The sequence below is a fragment of the Elephas maximus genome, chromosome 11 (genome assembly GCF_024166365.1).
Source record: "Elephas maximus indicus isolate mEleMax1 chromosome 11, mEleMax1 primary haplotype, whole genome shotgun sequence".
NCBI lineage: Eukaryota > Metazoa > Chordata > Mammalia > Proboscidea > Elephantidae > Elephas > Elephas maximus.
Window position 1 is genome coordinate 116,323,815 of NC_064829.1, and position 18,915 is coordinate 116,342,729.

At 38.4% G+C, this 18,915-nt stretch overlaps 1 protein-coding gene across 1 annotated transcript in view; it reads left to right on the forward strand.

Moving 5' to 3' along the window:
• The window catches only part of LOC126086331 (uncharacterized), a 47,459-nt gene that overhangs the window by 1,940 nt on the left and 26,604 nt on the right, over positions 1–18,915 (forward strand). The window lies entirely within an intron of this gene.

Sequence of the window (18,915 nt, forward strand, 5' to 3'; positions counted from 1 at the left end):
AACCTTTTTTTGTATTGTTTTTTACTGTCTGTTTGATGATGTTATATTTTTATTTATATAAACTTGAATATTAGATCAGTCTTTGCCTTTTAAATCCCTTTGTCAGTGTTTGTATCTCTGTCTTATCCTATTTAAGCTATTGTTCCTTTTTTAAGGTCTGATAGATCTATACCTTTTGTTTTGGAAGATTTTGTTATTATTTTCCTTTCATACGTTCCTTTTTGAAAAACAATTTTCTCCCATGAAGATGCAGAGAACAATAACAAAAAAAAAATAGTTGTCTGTAATCTTACCAATCATAGATAATTATTGTCAAACTTTTAGAGCAAACTTATTAAGGCTGTATCTGTTGTTGTTTTAAAGAAAATGTGATTATGTTATACTATGATAAGCCTTAAATATTCTTTGTTAAATATATTGTTACTATTTTATTTTCTTTATGATGTTCACCTGTCTCTATCAAACCCTTATTTTGTTAAGTTTTGAAATTTTTGCCATTATAAACAGTTACCTTGATGGCCCCTTTTGAATTTGTGTTTGCATTATTTATTTACTGTTCCTTTTAGAGATAATGTGTGATTATCTTCTGCTTGAGAAAGTTTATACATTCGGTACAGTTGCACCCCGTATGACATCATCCCCCACCTCAGTTCCTTCCCCAATGTTAACCAACTTACTATCCTTCCAGATCCTTGAATATGCATATGTAAGTAACTGTGGAAATCCATAATAATTTTTTATGACTTTTATACTTCTATATCTTCATAATGTAAGTATGGTAAAGTGGACATAATTAGAGTAACTACTTGGGGCTTGTTGAATTCTATAATTGTGCCTATCACATAGTAAATGCTTGGTAAATATAAGCCATCATCATTACTATCATCTTCTCAGTCTTTATTCTTATTGTTTATGGAAAGACTTTTAACCACGATCCACATCTTACTCAACATCAAAGACATCATAATGGATAAAGACATTAATGTAAATGAATATAGGAAAGTATGATCCACATTCGTTCCTTACCGAACAAGGAATAATTCACCCTAAAGAAAAAAGATGATACTGTAAAGTGTGAGAAGGCAAATGCTGCATCATAAAATTTATACCAGAATAGAAAAAAAGCCTCTCCAAGAAAATCTGAATACTAGTTTAGTACCCCACTACATAATTTTTTGGTTAAAAATAAAATATAATTTCTTTTTAAATAGATATCAGTGAGTACACTACATAGCAAAACCTGTGAGGGTCTGACACATCTGCACAAGAAAATTTATAGCTTTAAATTCATTTATATGTTAGACTATCAGATTATGAACAGAGAAACTAAGCATATAACCCAAGAAGTTAAAAAAGAAATAACAAAAACCCCAAGAATAATGAAAGGTAAAAAATAAAGGAAAAATTATTTAAGTAGAAAAATGGAAAAAATAACCTAATTTAATAATCAAAACCTGCTTTTTAAAGAAAACAAAAAATTAGTATGGCAATTCTGGTAAAGGAACAAAAGAAATGATGAACGTTACAAATGAGAAAAGGCCCATTAGGTTTAGAGATTTTACAGAATATATATTACTATTGCATATAACTTTTTAATAATTAATTTGAAAATTAAAATGAACATTTTGGAAAACCCACTGCTCTCAAGTTGATTCTGACTCACAGCGATCCTATAGGATAGAGCAGGACTGCCCCATAACGTTTCCAAGACTGTAAATCTTTACCAAAGCAGATTGCCACATCTTTCTCCCACGGAGAGGCTGGTGGGTTTCAATCACTGACCTTTCGGTTAGTAGCTGAGCACTTTAACCACTGTGCTTCCAAGGCTCCTTATTTTAGAAAAAGGGGGTATAAATCACCAGAACTGACACAGAACCATAGAAATAAGGAATATAAAGTACATAAGGAATATAAAGCAATAATGCCTATATGCAGAACGGCTGGGGAAAAAATTCCACTACCCGAAGTTATAACCAGCCGCTGTTCTGCCCCGTAACCACAGTTAGATCCCTTGAGGGAGAATATTCTGACTTACAATCACATTTTTCATAGGAAACAGGGACAAAAGATTAAAACAACCAGCACTAATTTATTATTTAAGAGCGTTGGGTATTATCTAAGTTAAAAAAAAAAAAAAAAAGACCATGTGATTGGGGTGATTAAAAACAGGCTAAAGCACCTTATTTCATTGTATCTAAGATGGCACATACTGTAAGATGTACCATTTTTTATATACTAAAAATTAAAAGTCCTTTGTGTAAATCTGTAATACATAATTGATTATAAATTGAATGGCATTTCCAGAGTTATCGAAATGTGGAAAAAGAAGTATTTATTTTAGAATTGAAATACAGTACTTTTTATGTTTCTAAAAAATCATTCTTTTCTTTAGATTTGCATATTATAGCTATAGGATAGCATGGAATTGGCTTTCCATGTTTAATCTCTATATCTCTACTCATAATTTTGTTGATTTTTAAACCATTTTATTCCTCTAAATTGATTTAAAGGAGACACATTCATTTTAATTATTGTTTCAAAATACCTGCACTTGATTTTCTTTATAAGTTCAGCTTTTTTTTTCTCTTTTCTAGTTCACAAATTCATTTCATTATTAGTTTTCTTATATTTTTGACGTATTATGTCTATTTTCTTTGGACGGAATACAAATACTTGGTCAATGGACTTAACCTCTTTTAAATTGAAATCGTTTAAGGCTACAAAATTTCCTCTGAATATTGCCTTATCTGTACCTGATGTTTTTTTTTTTTTTAACTTCTGGATAATTCTCATTTTAATGTAACTTGGTTTTGTATTCGTTAGTTGCCTAAGACGGTGTTTTGCTAAATTTTTAAAAACTTTTCCCAAAATACTATTTAACGTGGAATTACAATGTATGTGACCTATAGAAGCTTCATTAAAGAGTTAAAAGTTTAATATATTCTTTATGGCCAGTTACAAGTTAGGTTTTGTGTTTTATAACCATTAGATGTAAAATGATGTATATTCTCTGTAATATAGAAAATTCTATTGTAGTATAATAAGCTTGTTGACTCCATTATTTAAATAGTCTCTGGGGTTTTCTGGTGATTTTGTTTATTTGATTTTTTTATTCTGAAAAATGTGCATAAAATACCAAAGTGTATTTTCTTCAGCATCTCTTATTAATATAGGAGTTTTTACTTTTTATGCTGGTTTATGTGGTGGTTGTGTGCTCTTAAGTTGATTCTGACTCATAGCAACCCTATATGACAGAATAGAACTGCCCCATAGGGTTCATAGGCTATAATCTTTATGGAAGCAGATGCCCAGATCTTTTCTCCCATGGAGCTGCTAGATGGCTTATTTTTTACTGCATAAATTTAATTTATCATTCATAGTTTTTATTATGCATAATGATATTGAATTTCACTTTTCCTGATATTAATATTGAAAATTCCACTTTGACCTGTGCAGCAAACTCATATTAGCTTCTTCTAGGTGTATTCTTGTAAAGAGCATATAGTTGTTTTTTTTTTTTTAATCCAATCTGACAATCTCTATTCTTCACACAAACACATACACATTTTTTGAAAACAAAAATATTTGTTTTTATTCTTTTTGTTTTTATATGTGCTATATGTGGTTAATGGAGCCCTGGTGGTACAGTGGTTAAGAGCTCAGCTACTAACAAAAAGGTCAGCAGTTCAAATCTACCAGACCAGCTGCTCCTTGGAAACTCTCTGGGGCAGTTTTACTCTCTCCTATAGGGTTGCTGGAAACCCTGGTGGCATAGTGGTTAAGCACTACGGCTGCTAACCAGAAGGTCAGCAGTTTGAATCTACCAGGTGCTCCTTGGAAACCCTGTGGGGCAGTTCTACTCTATCCTACAGAGTCTCTATGAATCAGAATCGACTAGACAGCAGATTTGTTTTTGTTTTTGTTGCAGGGTTGCTATGAGTCAGAATTGACTCGATGACAATGGCTTTGGTTTTTATATGTGATTAATACTCCACGAAGTCATCTAAATGCCTTTCTGTGTTGCAAAGCGTGAAAAGATAACTAAATTTCCCAAACACTGTTGCAACTCTTTCCTACGTGAACACTCCTGTCTTGGTCATCTAGTACCACTTTAACAGAAATACCACAACTGGGTGGCTTTAACAAAGAGAAATTAATTTTCTCACAGTCTAGTAGGTTACAAGTCCAAATTCAGGGCTTTGGCTCCAGGGGAAGGCTTTCTCTCTCTGTCGGCTCTGGAGGAAGGTCTTTGTCCTCTATCTTCCCCTGGTTGAGGAGCTTCTCAGGCACAGGGACACCATGTCCAAAGGACATGCTCTGCTCCTGGTGCTGCTTTCTTGGTAGTATGAGGTCCCCAATTCTCTGCTTGCTTCTCTTTCCTTTTATCTCTTGAAAGATAAAAGGTGGTGCAGGCCACCCCAGGGAAACTCCCTTTACCTTGGATCAAGGAGGTGACCTGAGTGAGGGTGGTGTTACAATCCCACCCTAATCCTCTTAACATAAAATTACAATCACAAAGTGAAGGACAACCACACAATACTGGGAATCATGGCTTAACCAAGTTGATACACACATTTTTGGGGGGACATAATCCAATCCATGACAACTCCAATGGTTTCTATTCATCTCCCTTTAAACATAGAAGATTTTTAAGACTCCATCTTTGGATCTCCTTTCTTTTCTTTTTATACTTACTCCCTTGGCGATCTCATACAAATGTATTTTTTACCCTGAATGTCACGCTTATAATGAAATAAAAGAGCTGAACAGAAGATCTCAAAAAGTTCAATAAGACAAAGTAAAGTGTTATAATAACATGTGCAAAGACCTGGAGTTAGAAAACCAAAAGGGAAAAACACACTCAGCATTTCTGAAGCTGAAAGAATTGAAGAAAAAAATCAAGCCTTGAGTTGCAATATTGAAGAATTCTACAGGGAAAATGTTGAACAATGCAGGAAGCATCAAAAGAAGATGGAAAGAATACACAGAGTCACTGTACCAAAAAGCATTGGCTGAGGTTCAACCATCTTAGGAGGTAGCGTATGATCAAGAAGCAATTGTACTGAAGGAAGAAGTCCAACCTACACTGAAGAGAATGGCAAAAAACAAGGTTCCAGGAATTGATAGAATACCAACTGAGATGTTTCAACGAACAGATGCAGTGCTGGAGGTGCTCACTTGGCTATGTCAAGAAATTTGGAAGTCAGCTTCCTGGTCAACTGAGTGGAAAAGATCCATATTTGTGCCCATTCCAAAGAAAAGTGACCCAAAAGAATGCAGAAATTACAAAATAATATAATTAATATCACACACAAGTAAAATTTTGCTGAAGATAATTAAAAAATGATCACATTATTGCAGCACTGTTTACAATAGCAAAAACATGGAAGCAACCAAGGTGCCTGTCAACAGACGAATGGATAAATAAATTATGGTATATCCACACAATGGAATACTACACATCAATAAAGAACAGTGAGGAATCTGTGAAACATTTCATAACATGGAGGAACCTGGAAGGTATTATGCTGAGTGAAATTAGTCAGTTGCAAAAGGACAAATATTGTATAAGACCACTATTATAAGAATTTGAGAAATAGTTTAAACTGAGAAGAAAACATTATATTGTGGTTACGAGAGGGGGAGGGAGGGAGGGTGGGAAAGGGGCATTCACTAATTAGATAGTAGATAAGAACTACTTTAGGTGAAGGGAAAGACAGCACACAATACAGGGGAGGTCAGCACAATTGGACTAAACCAAAAGCAAGGAAGTTTCCTGAATAAACTGAATGCTTCGAAGGCCAGTGTAGCAGGGACAGGGATCTGGGGACCATGGTTTCAGGGGACATCTAAGTCAATTGGCATAATAAAATCTATTAACAAAACATTCTGCATCCCACTTTGAAGAGTGGCGTCTGGGGTCTTAAATGCTAGCAAGCAGCCATCTAAAATGTATCAATTGGTCTGAACCCACCTGGATCAAAGGAGAATGAAGAACAGCAAGGACACAAGGTGATTACGAGCCCAAGAGACAAAAAGGGCAACATGAACTGGAGACTACCAGAAGAACTAGACGGTGCCCGGCTACAACCAATGACTGCCCTGACAGGGAACACAGCAGAGAACCCCTGAGGGAGCAGGAGAGCAATGGGATGCAGACCCCGAATTCTCATAAGACCAGACTTAATGGTCTGACTGAGACTGGAAGGGCCCCAGTGGTCATGGCCCGCAGACCTTCTTTTGGCCCAGGACAGGAACCATTCCCAAAGCCAACTCTTCAGACAGGGATGCTGGTGAGGAGTGAGCTTCTTGGATCAGGTGGGCACTTAAGACTATGTAGGCATCACCTGTCTGGAGGGGAGATGAGAGGGTAGAGGGGATTAGAAGCTGGCGAAATGGACACGAAAAGAGAGAGTAGAGGGAGGGAGCGGGCTGTCTCATTAGGGGGAGAGTAATTGGGAGTATGTAGCAAGGTATATATAAGTTTTTGTGTGAGAGACTGACTTGATTTGTAAACTTTCACTTAAAGCACAATAAAAATTATTTAAAAACAGAAAAACGATCACAGCAGTACATTGACAGAGAACTACCAGAAGCTCAAGCCAGATTCAGAAGAGTATGTGAAATGAAGGATATCACTGATGGTGTCAGATGGATCCTGGCTGAAAGCAGAGAATACCACAGTGATGTTTACCTGTGTTTTATTGATTATGCAAAGTCGTTTGACTCTGTGGATCATAACAAATTACGGGATAACTTTGCAAAGAATGGGAATTCCAGAACACTTAATTGTGCTCATGAGGAACTTGTACATAGACCAAGAGGCAGTGTTCGAACAGAACAAGGGGTACTGCATGGTTTGAAGTCAGGAAAGGTGTGTGTCAGGGTTGTATCCTTTCACCACACTTATTCAATCTGTATGCTGAGCAAATAATCTGAGAAGCTGGACTATATGGTGAAGAACCCAGCATCAACCATCTAAGATACATCAATTGGTCTCAACCCACCTGGATCAAAGGAGAATGAAGAACACCAAGGACACAAGGCAATTACAAGCCCAAGAGACAAACTACATCAGCCTGAGACCAGAAGAACTAGGTGGTGCCTGGCTACAACCGATGACTGCCGTGACAGGGAACACAACAGAGAGCCCCTGAGGGAGCAGGAGAGCAGTGGGATGCAGACCCCAAATTCTCATAAAAAGACCAGACTTAATGGTCTGACTGAGACTAGAGGGACCCCAGTGGTCATGACCCCCAGACTTTCTGTTGGCCCAGGACAGGAACCATTCCCAAAGCCAACCCTTCAGACAGGGCTTGGACTGGACAGTGGGATGGAGAGGGATGCTGGTGAGGAGTGAGCTTCTTGGATCAGGTGGACACTTGAGACTATGGTGGCATCTCCTGCCTGGATGGGAGATGAGAGGGTGGAGGGGGTTAGAAGCTGGCGAAATGAACACGAAAAGAGAGTGGAGGGAAGGAGGGGCCTATTAGGGAGAGAGTAATTGGGAGTATGTAGCAAGGTGTTTATAAGTTTTTGTGTGAGAGACTGACTTGATTTGTAAACTTTCACTTAAAGCACAATAAAAATTAAAATTAAATGTGAATATAAAAGTAGTTCCAACCTTACGCGGGTTTTGTTGGATCGAATAAGAGGTAAATGTAGCCTGTCATAGTGCTGACAGTACGTGTATTATGCATATGAGCCATGTCCTATCACTACAATGATTCCAGATATAGAGGCCAAATCAAAGGCAAAGTGAGGATGCTATTAATTCAGCGCTCTGGAGACCCAAGTTTAAAAACATAGATCCAAAAATTTGAATATGTGTGGATTTCCCAGAGTCAGATTTTTTCAAGTATTAACCAATTGATTCACACATCACTGTTTATGTGTGAAAAAGACAATATGGTTGAGAAAAGGGGATTGTAACGTGTCACTGTGACTTTGTCTTTCATGCACGTACACAATAGAGGAGGTCCTGAAATTGCAAGAAGTTGGGGTACCATGCCCAGGGTAGGGTGTTCACTCTCTCTACAGTCCAGCATTTCTGCTTCCTACAAGGAATCTCTTCCTGCTTCTGGTTTCCTCTATTCAAAGCCCTAATGTGAATTTATATCACATCTGATAATAGCCGATTCTTTGTCTCCCCATTTCCCATGTAAACTTCTGGAGAGCAAGAGTTGTATCTTTTAACTACTCCTGTAACCACAGAACCAAGCACATAGTAGGCACTCAGGAAAAACTGATGAATGAATGAAGTTACCAAATACTATCATAGGTATGTGAAAATTAAAAGAAAGTCCTATATATCAGGAGAGTTAACCTATCAAAATCTTGGTCAAAGAGGCAACAGTAGAAGAATGTAACTTCAGCACATTTTAATGGCAGGAAACGAGACAATTTAATTCTCATCAGCAAGAGAATGGATAGACCAATTCTGGTATATTCTCTTTTTTGGGGTGTGATATTTCTGGTATATTTGTAAAGGAAACCATTATGCAGCATTGAAATTAATGAACTAGAACTTTATGTTTGTTGTTGTTCTTAGCTGCAGTTGTCAGCTTCTACTCATAGTGACCTTATGTATAACAGAACAAAAATGTTGCCTGGTCCTGCACCATCTTCATGATCACTGGTGTGGTTCCATTGTTGTGGCTATTGCCCAACATAGAGAGCTGGTCATACAGCACTGTATCAGGTAATATTCTGGTGTGATCCATAAGGTTTCATTTCGGAAGTAAATCACCAAGCCTTTCTTCCTACTCTGTTTTAGTCTGGGAGCTCTACTTAAACCTGTCCCCCATGGGTGACCCTGCTGGTATTTGAAAGACAAGTGGCACAGTTTCCAGCATCACAACAACACATAAGCCACCACAGTGTGAGAAACTAACAGACAAGTGATAGAGAACTTTATGTATATCATGGTTAGATCTCAAAAATACAACGTTGAGTAAAATAGTTGCGAAAGGACACATACAGAATAACACCATTTATATAAATTTCAGAAATGTGAAAGGCAATTTAGTGTATTTTTATGAATACACACATTTATAGTAAAAGGAAAAGAAGATCAACTTCCATCATGACAGCATGAGAAGCTCCATGAACCCACTTTCCAGTGACAATGGTGACAATCATATTTTTTTAATTAAAGTTTCTTGAAATAGTCCTAAGAACATACAGCAAATGAAGAAATATCTATTCAAAAAAATCTATATAAAAACCTATAAGAAAATGATATTTTATTCCACTTTCAACCAGCACAGCTCCTTCTTTCCTCTTGCCCAGCTCAGAGAATTGGAAACTCCACACTACACTGCTGCAGCCAGGAACACGAAGCTTGCTCTCCCCAATCCTTAGTCAGAGGGCTTTTCTCCTCTTTGAGAAAATTGACAGTCTGATTGTAAAATTCATATGGAAATGCATGGAACCCAGAATAGAGAAAACAATCTCAAAACAAGTGCAAACTAGGAGGATTTACACTTATGATTTTGAAACTTACTACAAAACAGTGGCAATCAAGACAGTGTGGTTCTGGCACAAGTTTAGATGTATAGATTGATGGAATACAACTGAGAGCAGAAAAATAAAACCAAGTGTCTATGGTCAACTGATTGTGGACAAAGGTACCAAGACCATTCAAAGAAAGAATAGCATTTTCAACAAGTGGTGCTTGGACATGGATAGCCACATGCAAAAATGAAATTGAACCCTTACCTCACACTATATACAAAAATCAATTCAAAATGAATCGAAGACATAAATGTAAGAGCAAAAACTATAAAACTCTTGGAAAGAAATGGGTAAATCTTCACAATTTCAGATTTGGCAAAGGATTCTTATATATGACACCAAAAGCATGGAAAACAAAAGATAATTTAGAATTCATCAAAATTAAAAACTTTTGGGCTTCAAAGGACACCATCAAGAAACTAAAAAGACAATCCATAGCATGGAAAAAAATATTAGCAAATCATATATCTAATAATATATTTTTTGTCCCTTGGTAGTGTAAATAGTTAACACACTCAGCTGCTAACTATTTTATTTGTTCATTTTTTGTCTCCTAATGCCTTTGTACTCTTCAAACTTTGGGGACATAAAAGAGTTTACGAGTACATTAGTAGGAGGGGTAACTACCCACATTAACCATATCAGAAATTAAAATTGAGGAATGTATCATTAAAATGCTTATTTATTAAATCATTTAGAAATAGCAACAATAATAGCGTAATTATATTCTGTAATTAGTTCTGACCTTACAGACCCTCTGAGAACAGACCTAAAGCGTCAGTTTGTTCCAGAATACAAAGAGCATACTAAAGGAAAAAAACCTTGAATTTATTTGCCTTGGTTTATAATACCTAAGTCTAAAAAGCTATGAAATATGTTAAAATCTTTGCAAAGTTGCTCAGTTTTGATGGTCTCGTCATAGCGAAGCACCAGCCTTACACTGTCAGGTGTGAAAGAAAAAGTTTTACTGTGAGATAGATTTACGAACCAGGACACCCCAGTGCACCCAGGCAGGGTACAATAGAATTCCAAAGTGCAGGAGGACAGTGATGTTTTTATCAGGGCGAGCAAAAGAAGGGCTATGTGCTTATTGGCACGGAGGGGATACGTGGCAAAAAGTTATAAGGAGGCAGCTAATTTACCAACTTTCTTAACATTATCAGTTCAATTCCCTAACCTCCTGGGAACACATCGACAAAGGCATTCTTCTTGGACCAAGTTGTGTAAACATTCTTGACAAACATCTTTTAACAATTCCTTGCACAAGCTAGTCTTGACCCTTGCTCATTCTGTGCTATAAGCAGTTAAACTCTTGCAAGAAGCTGTATCGTCCTTTCAGAATAGCAGGAGCAGAGGCTTTTAGACCAAGCTGTAGATTGATTCAAAATGGAGTTTAATTTAGATCTGGGTCAGCCTATCCTAGTCATGTCAAGTACCCTGGTTTTAGGTCTGCATACAGTCTTGTTTCCTTGATTTGCTCTGTATTGCTTTCCCCTATAACATGAAAAGTTATTCTTCTGTGTAGTCTGACTAGGAGGCAAGGGTTCAGCGTCTCAGAATAAGTTCCTGAGTTCACAATGAATACCAAACCACATGACTTTGAAAAAGCTAAGGTGCTTACCTTTAAAATCCTTTATTGTCACTTTGGTTAAACAGATACAGGCGTTGTTGTTGCTGGTGCCATCAAGTTGATTCTGACTCATAGCAACTCTGTGTACAACAGAACAAAACACTCCTGGTCCTGTGCCATCCTCACAATTGTTATGCTTGAGCCCGTTGTTGCATCCACTGTGTCAATCCATCTTGTTGAGGGTCTTCCTCTTTTGCCCTGACTTTCTACTCTACCAAGCTAATGTTCTTCTCCAGGGACTGGTCCCCCCTGGACAATTTATCAGGGGGGACCAGTCCCTGGAGAAGAACATTATGCTTGGACTTGTCCAAAGTATGTGAGATGAGGTCTCGCCATCCTTGCTTCTAAGCAGCATTCTGGCTGTACTTCTTCCAAGACAGATATGTTCATCCTTTTGACAGTCCAGTGTTGTCTTAGTCATCTAGTGCTGCTGTAGCAGAATTGCCACAAGTGGATGGCTTTAGCAAAGAGAAATGTATTCTCTCACTGTCTAGTACTGCACAAGTCCAAATTCAGGATGTCGGCTCTAGGGGAAGGCTTTCTCTCTGTCAGCTCCGGAGGAAAGTCATTGTCATCAATCTTCCCTTGGACTGGGAACATCTCAGCATAGGAACCTCAGGTCCAAAGGACGTGTTCTGCTCCTGGCACTGCTTTCTTGGTGGTATGAGGTTCCTAGGTCTCTCTGCTCACCTCTCTTTTTTTATATCTCAAAAGAGACTGGCTTAAGACAGTATCTACTCTCGTATATCTCATCAGTATAACTGTCAATAGTCCATCTTTTTACATCATGGTGATAGGCGATAGGATTTACAGCACACAGGGAAATCACATCAGATGACAAAATGGTAGACAATCATATAATCACACAAGGGAATCGTGACCTAGCCAAGGTGACAGATATTTCGGGGGTACACAATTCAACCCGTGACAACGGTGTATTCAATATTATTCACCAACACCATCATTCAAAGGTGTCAGTTCTTTGGTCTTCCTTATCCATTGCTCAGCCTTCGGATGCATATGAGGCAATTGAGAAAGTCATGGCTTAGGTCAATTGCACCTTAGTCCTCAAGGTGACATCTTTCCTTTTTAACACTTTACAGAGGTCTTTTGCAGCAGACTTACCCGATGCAACACACCATTTGATTTCTTGACTTTTCTTCCGTTGGTGTTGATTTTGTATTCAACTAAAACGAAATCCTTGACAACTAGATATACCTTGACAACTAGGCATACCTTGGAGATATTGTGGGTTCAGTTCCAGACATGAATTTTTTGGTTTCCCAGGGCATGTAAAAGTTATGTTTACACTATACTGTAGTCTATTAAGTATGCAATAACATCATGTGTAAAAAAAAAAAAAAAAGGCAATGTACATACCTAAATTAAAAAATACTTTATTGCTAAAAAATGCTAACTATCATCTGGAACTTCAGCAAGTTGTAATCTTGCTGGTGAAGGGGCTTGCCTCAATGTTAATGGTTGCTCACTGATCAGGGTGGTTGTTGCTAAAGGTTGGGGCGGCTGTGGTAATTTCTTAAAATAAGACAACAATGAAGTTTGCTGCATGGATTGACTCTTCTTTTCATGAAAGATTTCTCTGTAGCATACAATGCTGATTGATAGCATTTTACCCACAGTAGAACTTCTTTCAAAATTGGAGTGAATCCTCGCAAACCCTGCCACTGCTATAGCAACTAAAACCAAACCAAAAAACCCACTGCCGTCGAGTCAATTCCGACTCATAGTGACCCTTTAGGACAGGGTAGAACTGCCCCATAGAGCTTCCAAGGAGCGCCTGGTAGATTTGAACTGCCGATCTCTTGGTTAGCAGCCGTAGCACTTAACCACTAAGCCACCAGGGTTTCCATATCAACTAAGCTTATGTAATATTCTAAATCCTTCATTGTCATTTCAACAATGTTCACACCATCTTCACCAGGAGTAGATTCCATCTCAAGAAACCACTTTCTTTGTTCATCCATAAGAAGCAACTCCTCATCCGTTAAAGTTTCATCATGAGATTGCAGCAATTCAGTCACATCTTTGGGCTCAGGTTCTAATTCTAGTTCTCTTGCTATGTCTACCACATGTGCAGATACTTCCTCTACTGTAGTCTTGAACCTCTCAAGGTCATACATGAAGGTTGGAATCAGCTTCTTCCAAACTCCTGCTAATGTTAGTATTTTGACCTCCTCCCATGAATCATGCATGTTCCTAATGGTATCTAGAATGGTGAATCCTTTCCAGGAGGTTTTCAATTTACTTTGCCCAGATCCATCAGAGGAATCACTACCTACGGCAGCTATATAGCCTTATGGAACGTATTTCTTAAATAATAAGACTTGGAAGTCCGAATTACTCCTTGATCCATGGCCTGCAGAATGGATGTTGTGTGACCTGCTGCCATGGAGTTGTTTCTGACTCATAATGACCCAATAGGCAGAGTAGAACTGCCTCTAGGGTTTTCAAGGAGGGGATTCAAACTGCTGACTTTTTGGTTAGCAGCTGTAGCTCTTAACCACTGTGCCACCAGTGCTCCAGATATTATGTTAGCAAGCATGAAAACATCATTAATCTCCTTACATATCTCCATCAGAGCTCTTGGGTTACCAGGTGCCTTGTCAATAAGCAGTAATATTTTGAATCTTTTTTCTGAGCAGTAGGTCTCAACAGTGGGCTTAAAATAGTCAGTAAACCATGTTGTAAACAGATGTGCTGTCATCCAGGCTTTGTTGTTCCATTTACAGAGCACAGGCAGAGTGGATTTAGCATAATTCTTAAGGGCCCTAGGATTTTCAGAATGATAAATGAGCATTGGCTTCAACTTAAAGTCACCAGCTGCATTAGCCCCTAACAAGAGAGTCAGCCTGTCCTTTGAAGCTTTGAAGCCAGGCATTGACTTCTCCTCTCTAACTGTGAAAGTCCGAGAGGGCATCATCTTCCGATAGAAGGTTGTTTTGTCTACATTGAAAATCTCTTGTTTTGTGTAGCCACCCTCATCAATTATCTTAGCGAGGTCTTCCGCATAACTGATTGCAGCTCCTACATCAGCATTTGCTGCTTCGCCTTGCACTTGTATGTTATGGAGACGGCTTCATTCCTTAAACCTCATGAACCAACCTCTGCTAACTTCAAACTTTTCTTCTGCAGCTTCCTCACCTTTCTCAGCCTTCACAGAATTGAGGAGAGTTAGGACCCTGTTCTGGATTCGGCTTTGGCTTAACGGAATGTTGTGGCTGGTTTGATCTTCTATTCAGACTACTAAAACTTTCTCCATATCAGCAATAAGGCTGTCTTGCTTTCTTATCATTCGTGTGTTCACTGGAGTAAAAAACTGGAGTAGCACTTTTAATTTCCTTCAAGAACTTTTCCTTTGTATTCAAAACTTAGCTAACTGTTTGGGGCAAGAGGGCTAGCTTTTGGCCTATCTTGGCTTTCGACATGCGTTCGTCACTAAGCGTAATCATTTCTAGCTTTTGATTTTAAGTGAGAGACGTGCAACCCTTCCTTCCACTTGAACACTTAGCGGCTATTGTAGGGTTATTAATTGGCCTAATTTCAATATTGTCATGTTTCAGGAAATAGGGAGGCCAGAGGAGAAGGAGAGAGACGGGGGTACAGCTGGTTGGTGAAGCAGTCGGAACACACACAGCTTTTAAGTTCATCATCTTATATGGGCACGGTTTGTGGTGCCCCAAAACAATTATAGTAGTAACATCAAAGATCACTGATCACCATAACAGATATCATAATAATGAAAAATTTGAAACATTACAAGAATTACCAAAATGTGACACAGAGACACAAAGTGAGCACGCGTTGTTGGAAAAATGGCGCTGATAGACTTGCTTACCGCAGGGTTGCCACAGCCTTCAATTTGAAAAAACACATTATCTGTGAAGCTCAATAAAGCAAAGTGCAATAAAGTGAGGTATGCCTGTATCCATCTTGGTGATCTATGATAAATCCTGACAATTTTTAAACTTTATGGAAAGCCACAGGTTTGTTCCCACTTTGTAAGGAGAAAGGTGCTAGGAAAAAAAAAGAGGCTTATTTAATGTGTTATGAGTTGCCCAAAATGTATGGTCAAATAGGGAGAAGTGTCTAATTTTCTTTGAGTTAAAAATTTGTGTCAACACCTCTGCTTATATTTTCCCTAATATTGGACAACAAGAGTATAATATAATCAGTCAAAATTTTCATTATTTTTTATTGTTAACTTGGTTACAACTTTGTTTTTTAATTTAAATGTAGCTGCCTCAATGTCAGTGGGTTTCAACTTGGGGTTACTCTGCTTACTTCTAAGAGTTTTACTGATATTCAGATGTTTAGAAACTTGATAATCCTGGTATATTTTTGGTGTATCCTAAGTATATGCTTTATTCATATTATGTTATATCTCAGCATTATTATATGTTACATCTACATTTTTCTCACTAAGGATAGTGGTCATCCATTTAAAAAAATTAGGAAACAAGGTTAATCACGTATTTAGAGATATCTTGTCTAAAGTTTTATTTTAGGTTGACTTTTATTTTGCTTTGCATTACTTGTTAACAAATTTCCATTGGCTCTTTCACAGGTTTGAATTTATTATTAGTAATAAGTTAACCATGGCTATTTCTAAGTCTTATCTGCAGATAGTTTTTACTTCGATGATGTCCTGAAGGTGCCTGCAATAAACTATAGACCAAGGTTTTTTTGTTTTTGTTTTTTCCAAAAAATGACCCATAAAAAGGACAATGCCAGTATTTGGACATGGACTTCTAGGTGGTACTGCTTACACCACTGGCCTGAATCCAGATTGCCAGAATTCCTCCGGAGAAGTTGATGGGTTCACAGCTGCTAATCCAGGATAAATGGAACAGAAATTAATTACAGGACTCAGTGGACTAAAGGATTATCATGAGTTTTATGTGGGGGGATTACTTGATGTTTTAATGTTCTGTTTTCTGGGTATAAAAAAACAAACCAAACCCGTCAAGTTGATCCCGACTCACAGTAACTCTGTAGTACAGGGTAGAGCTGCCCCACAGGGTTTCCAAGGAGCAGCCGGTGGATTTGAACTGCTAACATTTTTAGTTAGCGGATGAGCTCTTAACTACTGCACCACCAGGGCTCCTTTCTGGGTATAAGAAACCCTTTTCTCTTTTATCCTAAACTATCTATGTTGTTATTGGGTGCCGTTGAGTCGGTTCCAGCTCATAGCAACCCTATAGTACAACAGAACGAAACACTGCCCAGTCCTGCGCCATCCTCACAATCGTCGCTATGCTATCTATAACTTCTAATAATAAACTATCTATAACTTATAATAATTTAATAGATTATGCAAACCAAGATGAACATCATTTCTCTCTTTCTACTCCCTCCAGGGAGCCCTTAATGAGTGTTCCTATTTTTTTATGGCAACATGGTTATTTGCATAAGCTCAGTAAGAATCTGTTCCCCTTGTTAACAGGACATGTTTGGAAATCTCAGCTATATAACCAAGCATTGACTGGGACAGCATATTTGAGAATGATGCCCAGAGAATCAGGGATGGCCAGACACTTGTAAGAGAACCAAGATGGATTTTTTGGAGCAAATGCTTCCGACAGCAAGCTCTTGATTTGGCTTTTACAAATTTAATGTGACGTTCCCTATGAAAACTTCCATCAAAGCAGTTTAAAAGTATATGATAAATTATCATTCTTGCTGTACTTAGGTGAAAAAATAATGAACAGCCACCTTTTAGATCAAGAAAAACTTTGAGATTGTCTTCTGACTGACATGAGGGTAACTGTAGAAAGAAATTTTATGTTTCAGTAGGTAGGAAATTATGGCAAGCCCTCATGGGCTATTGAATTCTAGGTGTTGTTCAATATCTTTGAGAAACCACAGACAACTAATGAGTGTTTTCTACTTGCAGATTAGAATTGCTCTTGTTACCCGTTCACATTGTTCTCTGTTTATCTCGTATTTGGGAAATATGAGAACGACTAAGACTGAAAGCCATCAAACAGTTGACTAAACTGCCACCAAATCAGGGTCCGTTGACGAAGACAGCATTAATTGGCTGTTCTGTCACAGCCTTAATACCCCGAGTTACCGAAATTGGTTTAAACTATGTAAAACATATATATATATTTAAGGTTACAGATGAGATTAGACAAGGTGGCTCTGTTAATAATGTGGCAATGCTATTCTTTATTTGAAATAGTACAGATAAAGATAATCACAGTATAAAAGAGACTAGTTCTTCATTATTTACCTATTTCCCAAGGAGGAGTTTGTACTTGGGTTTGAAAAAATGTTGTTGTGGACATATTAATGGCACCTAAGTGGAAGGCTACTGAGGCATGGTCTTAGCAGACGTTCATGACTGGAGATGTCACGCAGGCTGGAGACGCTCCCCGTGCATCTCCTGGTGACTTATGGTCAGGGTTAAGGAATTCAGGTTTGGCGGCCAGACGAGGCTTTCGGAGCATTGGCTTATACATTCTCCTCATTTTGATCTTTTATGTTATTATCAAACTACTAAGCTTCTTGGCGTCTGAGATCTTAAAAGCTTGCCAGCGGCCATCTAAGGTACAGCAAATGGTCTCTTTCCAACTAGAGCTACAACGAAGAAAAGAAGCTAAAGGACCAACAAGAATAACGTATGTTTCACCAAAAGTTACCCCATAAGGCAGTACCTATGAGACTTAAAGAACATAGATTGGTGCCAGGCCAACGCTAAGTGGTCAAAGATTCTAACAGAATCATGATGGGAGGGAGGGTGATGTCAAATGGAGAAATTGATAGCAGTTGTCTTGCTTTGATTTTGGGGTTTTCTTACTCAAGAAACCAAATATTCGCTTTAAAGAAACTCCTGACCAAAATTACTCCTCCAGTGACTTTTCTTCCTTTCCAAAATGCAAATTCTTTCTTTTCTGTTAGAGCCAGGCTTACTAACTGAATTCCAAAGGATATAGAAGGGGCAGAGACCATCTTGTGGACTGATATCCACTGATCTCAGTAAAAGGGGTGGGAGCAGGGTTCAATAAGTCAGGCTAAGATTAGCCAATGACTGATCTATATTTCTCCCTCCTCTTCACTTTATAAGCCTCATTGTACCTATTATCTTCAAGCCATTTGCTTTTTCGGGAATCAAAATGGTCTCCCTGCACATAGAATAGTTGTCAGAATAACTCTTATGTTCAAATTTCCTTGAGTTTTGACTATTTTTAATGCAGTAAATATTTGGCTTCGTGGGTAAGGAAACCTTAAAATCAAAGTAAAATGACCGTTAATTTTTCTCTTTGACAATATGTAACAACGTGACCTCCAAGGACATTCCCCGTGGAAAAAAAGGCCTATTAAAACCATTCCGGAAATAATACAAACCCTGGTGGCGCAGTGGTTAAGAGCAACAGGCTAACCAAAAGGTCGGCAGTTCCACTTCACCAGCAGCTCACGAGAAGCTCTATGGGGCAGGTATACTCTGTCCTATAGAGTCCCTATGAGTCGGAACCAACTCGACGGCAGTGGGTTTGGGTTTTTGTTGTTGCTGTCGTTTACTCCGTAACAAGAACAACCACGACTCCCACACGGGCGCGTGAGGACCCCGGAGTGTCCAGCGCTCGCAGAAGGAGCCGACGGGACGGCCGGGTCCCCGAAAGCGCCTGCGCACTCCAGACAGAAACAGCAATTCCCAGCAGCCTCCGGCTGCGCCCAGAACCAGCCGGAAAAAAAAAGCCAGAGTCTAGGGCTTTACCAACTTTGGACTACATTTCCCACAGGGC